This window comes from Physeter macrocephalus, chromosome 6 (genome assembly GCF_002837175.3).
Source record: "Physeter macrocephalus isolate SW-GA chromosome 6, ASM283717v5, whole genome shotgun sequence".
NCBI lineage: Eukaryota > Metazoa > Chordata > Mammalia > Artiodactyla > Physeteridae > Physeter > Physeter macrocephalus.
In genome coordinates, this window is record NC_041219.1 from 30,263,917 (window position 1) to 30,273,451 (window position 9,535).

Sequence of the window (9,535 nt, forward strand, 5' to 3'; positions counted from 1 at the left end):
TAAACTTTAATATTATCTTTGTGTGCATAGGATTGGACAAGCCACTAACTGGGAGTTAGGGAAGAAAATAGTGGATCCAGAAGTCCACTGTTTAACCACCCTTTTTCATTTTCTTATATTTGAAATGCTTGTGATATTTCCCAGAAAGAAGCTCCCACCTATATGCCCAAGGAAACGTATGCAAAAATGTTCACTGATGCATAGATTACAATAGCGCACGCACACACACACACACACACACACACACAAAACCCTACTGACTATCCCTCAGGTGGATAATGGATAAATAAATAATGTTGTAACATACAGTAGAATATTATATAGAACATATAAATGAATGAGTAATAGACTACCACAGAGCAGTTGTAAATGAATTACAGAGATATACATCAATCTGGATATGCTTCAAAAGTAGGTTGAGCAAAAGAAAAAAATGAAGTGATGAAGAAGGATACATATAGGGAGATACTATTTAAATAAAGTTTTGAAAACAGGCAAAATGATATATAATATTTATAGATGTATAAATATATACTAAACTTTTTAAAGGCAGGTTAATTAATGGTCAATACCAAATTCAAGTTTGTGGTCACCTGGGTGAAGGAAGGAAATGAGGTCAAGTAAGAATGCCCAAGAGGTTTCATTTGTAAAATTTCCTTTCTTAAGCTGTTTGTTGTATTGGTTTCTACTTTTTTGTATACATGAAATATTTCATAAATTAAAAAGAAACACATTGTTTACCTTCCTCATCTTGTTGGCCGGCAAGCTTAATATGGTTACTGGCTCACCTATCAGTAAATAACTGTTAAATGTGAATAATGATCCTGGTCTCATTATACAACTGCAACTGTGTCATTCATATCTGGTTCCATTATTTGGGGTTTTAATGACAACTAAAAACAATTTTAAAACTAATGTCAAGCTATATAGGTGTCCAATTTTAGAAAACTCTATGAATATATTAATTTTTAATATAAGATAGTAGAGCCTCAGTAAATGTTTAATTAAATTGAGGTGGATTTTCCCAGTGCAATTCCTGTCTTTTGTGAGTTCCCTAGTTATACTTTAAATTATTTGATTTTCCAAAATTAGATATTTGCTGAACTTTTCACATGATTTTTTGGTTATGCAAAATGAGTTCACTTGTAAAATCCAGCTGCTGTCCATAATTTCAACGTTTTTAAAAATATATTAAGGAAGAAGTTTCTCTTTGCTAAAGAACACTTCCTATTTTTACTTTACACTTCAGTAAAGTTTTATGAGTTGCAACTTTGACACTAAAATTTCTATGGCAACAGATTTTTTTGTCATAAACACAGGTATGATTAAGAAGAAGGCTTTAGTGACAGCGAGTTTCTTCATAATTAAATTCATTACTTAAAATGCTGGGTTCAGAAGCGTAGGAATTTTATTACAACAAGGACATTTTCAACTGGAGCTTTGGAGGCGACACAAAATTAATTGCTATAAAATTGCCTTTGGTTGTGTTTTGATATTTAAGATAACATTTATACATTTTGTATTTAATAGCTTAGAATGGAGCATGTCTAAAACCATATTCTGCTCAAGTACAAAACACCCTGAACCCTCCCTTTAAATGGTCCACAATGTGAAAACTCAGTAGATTTCTAAGTAGTTCCACAACTTTCCTAATTTAATTCTCCCCCAACAGATTCACAGGAATTTCTTGACCTGATTTCTTGTCATTATAAAAGCAATTCAGAACTGACGTAGAGGATTTGCAAAATACTGTAAGGTACAAAGTAGAAAATAAAAGTTACTCAGAAATCCGCTACTGTGAAACAACCAATGTTAACATTTAAATGTATCCTCGGGGCCTTTCCTGGTGGTTCAGTGATTAAGAATCCGCCTGCCAATGCAGGGGACACAGGTTCGAGCCCTGGTCCAGGAAGATCCCACGTGCCCCGGAGCAACGAAGCCCGTGCGCCACAACTACTGAGCCTGCGCTCTAGAACCCGTGAGCCACAGCGACTGAAGGCTGCTCACCTAGACCCCGTGCTCCTCAACAAGAGAAGCCACTGCAATGAGAGGCCCATGACATCTCAACGAAGAGTAGCCCCCATCTCTGCAACTGGAGAAAAACCGGCACACAGCAACGAAGACCCAACGCAGCCAAAAATAAATAAATTTATTAAAAATAAATGTATTCCCTATAGCACATCTGTTTTCCCTAATAGCCAGAAAAAAAAATCTTCAGACTGAAAAGTATCGAGATTTGTGGCAACTATCCATATTCTCTAAGGTGTAGCACAGATGGGCCTTTTCAGAGTCTATTAGCTGGGAAAATGCCTGAGTTGGGAATATTTAGGCCTGGTGGTTGGGTGAAATACAGTTAGAAAAATCATGATGTAAGTGGATCCAAAGGAATTGTCCAGAGTTCTCTGTCCGAGTAATAAAGTGTATGGTAATGATCCATAGGAAAGGAAAAAAACCAAATCTTTGTTTTGTCCTTTGGAGGCTGGTCATTTGATTTCTCTTTCAGAGATGCATTAGTATTTCCCTGACAAATGGCTCATTTATTCATATATGCATTTGTTCATTTGATAGATTTTATTCTGTGCCTTTGGTTCCCAACAGACATGTCCTTTCTCACTCTTTATTTTAAAAATATTTATCAGGTGCCCACTATACGCCAGAGACGGTGCACTTGATGGATGCCACTTAGGCAGTCCCTACTTTCAAAAACTCACATCTAATGACTCCAGCTCTTCTTTTCAGATTCAGCTGGGATCTCTCCTACCATGAACCTGTCTCTTCAGCGTCCCCCTGGTGCTTCCCTGTAAACACATGTATGCTCTGTCACACCCACTCTATCCCATACATGCTTATTTGCATGTCTGTCCCCCTCCTTGAGATCCGGGAGTAAAGTAGGTGGATTTCAAGGAAACAAATTTATTTTTCCATTGTTTATGAAAGTTTCTTGTTAAATTTTGATTTGCATTTTTTTACTACAACTGAGATTGAACTTTGTTTTTCGCATTTGTTATCTTCCCATTGCATTTTTTTCTGTTTTCATACTTCTTCAGAACCTTTTCTCAATTTTTTACTTGTATGCTCACCTATTTTTCTCTTGTCCAAGATTCCTCATGATCAAGGCTATTCATCCTTTTTATATATTTTGTGAATTTTTGTCAGGTTTTCAATTGCCTCTCAATTTTCATTTACTGTTTGGTAGTTCTTATTTTTAAAGCTGTGTTAGTCAAATTGAGAGCATTTAGTTGGTTTTATTCAGACTTGCCCAAAAAGGGATTTAAGGTAGCTTACAAATATGCATTCGTTAAAACCAGATAAGGAAAATGAGGCCAATAAAACAAATAAAAATAGGAAAGTAAGGTGGAGCCAGGAATTGCGTTAATTTCTTGAAAAAAGCTGCTGTTACAAGCTTTAGTCTTACTAGGGGTCAGCCACATAGTTGTGTGCTTTCCTGCAACATGTTTTGGCAAGTAAATATAATGCATTTCAAGATCAACTTTGTAATGAGGGAAAAACAGACCATGGACTTAGGAGAAGTGCTGCTGTTCCTGGTACTAATTCCAGAAAACTGTTTTCCCTGAGGTTCCTCATGAGGATATGCTCTAAATAAACTGTGTCTTCACCAGCAGCCTACAGTAAAATACAACACGTTTCAAAGATCATTCCAAGGACTGTAGACTATTCTTTCAAGGGTTTTTCATTTATTTTATTTTCACAAAACAATATCCATTTCTGATCAATTGGTTTATAGCAATTTGGAAGGCATGTATTGTAGCAAGGGAGGGATGTCAAGGAAAGGGATATTTTTATTGATCTTAAGAACAGTTTTGTTTTTGTCTGAGGAAAAATACTTCAATGTGTGTGGTTTTTTTTTTCTTAGAGCAATTTCTCTGGTTAAAAATATTTTTCAAATATATTTGGGGTGGTGTGGAAAAATACACCCAAACGGCTGTTTTTCAAAACTTCAAAGGCTGATGCTCTGAACTGCTTGAAGTAAATTGGTTTATCAGTCTTGACACTGCATTCAGAATGAACACAGATCCAACAAGCACTGCAGCAATCAGGCAACCACAAATATATAGTTCTGCTTGAGGTGCTGTAAGTCAAATTCTAAAGGAGAGAAAAAAGAACTGATTTTGCAAGAGCTGGGTAGGCATGCAAATAATCTTATTATGTGTACCTTTTCCGGATTTCTAATTGAGGGAGAATAATTTTTCTAACATAAAAGTTAACATTTTTTGCTGATTGAGGGTTATAATTTTTATAGAATAGTGGATTCACAGGTTTAAAAGAACCATAAAGGTTATTCAGTTGAATTCTCTAAGCTTAATCCCCTCTGGACTCTCCCCATCAACGAACAACCAGCCCCCACTTAAGTAGCATCATAGCTTAGTGGTTAAGAGAGCCATCAGTCCATGTGGGTTGGAGTTCTGGTTTTCCTATTTACCACCTCTGTGAACTTGGGCAAGTTTCTTAACCTGTCTGTACTTGTTTTCTCATCTGTAAATTAGAGATAGATAAAGCACCAAAAACAGTGGGCTAGAGATCAATAATGGTGATCTCCTACTATCATTACTATTATTACATTCTTACAGTATTACACACACCTTCCATGAAAGTTCAGTTCTGCCTACAAAGACCATAATTTTGTTTGTTTGTTTTCAGTAATAAGGGGAGTTCATTTCTGGTAGTAGCAGAGTAGCATTTATTGAACGACCATCTACCCATCACAGTTTTGAGTTTTGGACTAAAAAACAGCATAAACAATTATAAGATCATAATTAAATAACTGTTTGAAGATCCTGGGGAGTGACTAAAAATATGCAGACACTGGAGGGGACATGATTCTTGCAATAAGGGAAACAAAGTAGGTGAGATCCACACTGGACAGCTTTTTCCTTGAGGACACTCCTCATTTTGTAACATACTTAAGAAACAGAGCCCAGTCAGGAAGAGGCTGACCGACTGGATTGAAAATTCAGAAGTCAGAGTGTGGTGTTGCTGGAGTTGCTGGAAATTAAAGAGGGATGTTCCAGAAAATAAGAAGGCAGGGTGGGGAGCCCCCAAATCTGTGGACAAATTCTCCTCAAATTGTTGGCTGACTACCACACTGCAGGTGCCCACAATGAGACCTCAGGGAATCCAGTGGAAAACACCAGTGGAAAGGTTAAAGGTACTGAGCAGAGATTTCATCCAGTGCTTGGTGCTAGGGAGACAAGTTTTGGAATTCAAGTCCAGCCAAGTAGGAACTTACTGAATTCTTTGTGCTTTCCATTGAAACCCTAAGAGGGCCACACCTTAAGAATAAAGATGCAGGACTAAGGACTACAACTGAGGCCCAAGGGCAAAACAACAATAAGCCCATCCCGTCAAGGCTCCACAAGATCAAGGTGATGCATCAGTAGTTTGTCTACTAGAACAAAACTCAACACTTTCCAAAGGAAGGTAACATATCATCTACAGCCCACAATGTATAGTATACCAGGAAAAATGACTGTATATACAAAGAAGCAGGAAAGTGTGGCCCACAATCAAGGGAAAGAACGAACAAACAGATCCACAAAGTCCCAGATGTTAGAATCAGCAGATAAAGACTTTAAAATAACTATGATATACATGTGGGTGATGAGATGGGGAATATCAGGAAAGATATGGAAACTAGTAAAAAAAAAAATAGAAATCCTCAAACTGAAAACTATAATATTTGAAATTAAAAATTCATTGGATGAACTTAACAGCAAATTAGGTACCACGGAAGAAAATAAAAGGATGGAGAAATGTATACCATACAAACACTGAACATAAGGAAGCTGGTATGACTCTATTAACATCAAGGTATATCTCAAGGCATGGATTACTGCCAGAGGCAAAACAGAACATTTCATAATTATAAAAACATCAGTTCATTAAGATGACAGAACAATCCCAAGTGTGTATGCATCTAATTGATAAAGGTTTATTTTTTCAACATCTGGTATAGGGAGAGTTGTCTTGATTTGGAAGTTGTTTGATATGTCTATTGGAGCAAGTGGCTTCTGTGAGCCATAGGTGTGGGCTGGCTTTGTTGCTTCAGAGAGACAGGTAAAACTATTTGAGACAAAATGATAGAGTTAACCATCTTTCTACTTTGTCCAGGACTGAGATGTTTCTTGGGACATGAACTTTCAGTGCAAAAATCAGGACAATCCCCAAATTGGAAAAAGTCCCAGGCAATCTGGGTTGGTTACTCATCCTACAAAGAGAGGAATAAGAGAGTAAATAGAGTTTGTTTTCTATGTCTGAGTCCGTTTCTGTTTTGTAAATAAATTCATTTGTATTATTTTTAGATTCCACATATAAGTGATCCCATATGGTATTTGTCTTTCTCTATCTGACTTATTTCACTTAGTATGATAATCTCTAGGTCCATACATGTTGCTGCAACTGGCGTTATTTCATTCTTTTTTATGGCTGAGTAATATTCCATTGTGTATATATACAACATTTTCTTTATCCATTTAGTTACCTTTTAAATATCTGCTATAAATTGTTTACATCAGACTGCCAGTTGGTCCCAAAACAATCTCAGGGGAAGAAGAGTGTGTGTGTGTGTGTGTGTGTGTGTGTGTGTGTGTGTGTGTGTGTGTGTGTAGGTGCACGCATTCCCATGGAATTGACCCCAATGCCGCAGGATGATGCTTCAGCATTCCTTATAACAGATATCTCTCTACTTACAATGGGGTTACAGCCTGATAAACCTGTTGTAAGTTGAAAATATCGTAAGTAAAGAAATGCATTTAATACACCTAACCTTCCGAACATCAGAGCTCAGCCTAGCCTACCTTAATCATGCTTAAAACGCTTACATTAGCCTGCAGTTGGGCAAAATCATGTAACACAAAGCCTATTTTATAATAAGGTGTTGAGTATCTCATGTATTTTGTTGAATACTGTAATGAAAGTGAAAAACAGGATGGTTGTTGGGTCCAGAATGGCTGTAAGTGTATCGGTTGTTGACACTCGTGATCACGTGGCTGATGGGGAGCTGCGGCTCACTGCTGCTGCCCAGCATCATCAGAGACTATTGTGCTATTTATCACTAGTCCGGGAAAAGCTCAAAATTCAAAGTATGGTTTCTACTGAATGCATATCGATTTTGCACCATTGTAAAGTCGAAAAATCATAAGTGGATCCCTTGTGGGACTGTTTATTTTTCTAGCACACTATGGTGAAAAGGAAGTATTCTGATTGCTCTTGTTTTCTTCCTCAAGGGATGAATAAAACTGAGAGATAAATCAAGACTGTGACATTAGACCGAGGAATTTTTCAGCAGTATCTGTCAGCTTTTGGAGATTTGGTGAGAAGAAATAGTCATGATTCAATATCTTGCTTGCACACCAGGCTCCAGATCAGACTTGGATCTTGCCCCATCTGATCGTTTATGATGTATCCAAGAGCTCCAGATATTGCTTGGAGTTTTTGCTCTTGTTCAACTGGCCTCTTGCAGCCATCAGGGCATTTTAGCTGCCACGGAGGCAGTTTAACTACTTCCCTTCCTGTTACTTACAGATCTGTCTCTCTCTTCAGCTTGCTCTCAGTTTGTCCAACTGATCTACTTCCTTATCAAGTTGCTTTGGCTTCTCCAGGCATTCCTGTCTTTTGAAAAGAATAAAATTTCAAAAGAAAAATAAGTTTTGCATGTGTACTTAATTCTTCATTTTATTCAATACACATTTTTTGATCATTGCTATACACTAAACACAGTGCCAGGCTTTGGAAACACAAAGATCTGTGAGCTGTGGCCCAGCCCATAAGATGCTGCTAGTCTATTAAGGACAACAGAAATGCAGACTTACAATTCATGGCACAGCAATAAAGATGTTAGAACAAAGCCTGAACGAAATGTTTAGGAAGAGAGGGAGCTAACAAGGGTTCGCGGAGGAGATGATGCAGTTACTTCGCTAGGGAAAGAAAGAACAAAAGAGGGAAGAAAGGCAAAAATGAGAATTCCCTAGCCCAAGATATTGTTAGTTGAGCCACCAGAACAACTACTTCTGGAAAGAGGAAGAATTGAGAAGATGTATTGGGTAGATGAAATGCCTAATGAGACCATAAATGAGGAGAATTGCTTCTTACGGCATATGAGAAGGTAATTTTTATCAGATAATGAAATTGTTTTCAGTCTCCAGAATGAAAATGAATCCCTTGCTAATGCAAATCATGCTAATAAAGAGAGTGAGAGAGAATGTCGGAATTACACTTGGCTAGCGGTAGGCAGAAACCAACCTAAATAGTCTAGGGGAAGAAAAAGAAAGATAATGAAGTAATCAAAATAATTGCTTAATAGGGAATGTGAAAGATCTGAAATGTTAAATTATAAATGTACATTTTCAAGAAAAATGAGGTGACCTTAAGGAACAGATTAGAAACACAAACTCATGCCGGTCGAAACGATGCTTTTCATTAGCAAAGCTGAGGATTAATTAAATCTGGGGGCAGCTCTTTGAAATCCACAAGTGCGAGTTACATTAGAATACAATACAACTGGTATGTTAGTATCATAATTAATGATTAGCATGGACTTCTTTATTAAATATGTTCTGGTGTAGTGATGTAACAGATGTAAAATGAAGAGGACAAAAATGTGTTATTTAAAACCCAAACTCACTTTAGGAGTATCTGCTTTCAAAAGTGAGGAGGGAAGCATCATTTATTTAGTAGGGAATATACTGATCCCTTCCCCCTTTGAAATTGCCTTGAGACCTATCCCACGCTGGAGGGCACTTTGCCCCTCACCAACCTCTGTAGGGAACTAGAGAAGAGTGGAGAAGAGGGTGGCATCAATTATTTTTCAGTTATCTTTGAATCGATCTCTTGCTTCAGCTATATAATTTCAGAAACTGGTAGCAGAACTTGGTGCTTCTCAAGACAGAAGAGCTGGAGAAAACGGTCCGTTGTTTACAGAGCATATTAAGTATAAGTAAATGGAAGCCCTGAGCAAGGAGGAGGTAGTGGTCTAAATTGTTTTACAGGAAAAGCTAAAGGGGAATTCATTTACTGGGGAGACCAATGGAAAGGCGGAGTAGGAAAAGAAACAACCCTGAGGGGAAAAGGGTGAGAAGCAACAGAGAGACTTAAAGCCCCTTCCCTTGCTCCACACACAGATGCCTTCTGTGAAAGACAGACATCAATGCGGAAATCAGGGAAGACTGGACGCGGACTAGAGTGCAGGAGGGAAGATGATCCATAAACTGAATTAATTCAGAGACCTGGGAAATCCGAGCCAAAGGTGATATAAAAACAGAAACCACATTCCAATCCCAGAATGTTGGAATTAACACAGAGCCGGCAAGAGAGAGAAACTAACCTACAGAGCCTTGGGGGAGGACATGGGAGAAGATGGAATTACAGCCAAGTTTACTCTAATGGTGGGCCAACTCACCGAATATTGCATACTGAAAGATGGTTTTTAATTTAAGTTTGGCTGTTACTTTGTGTGTTTTTTTTTTTTTTTTTTTTTTTTTTTTGCGGTACGCGGGCCTCTCACTGCTGTTGCCTCTCC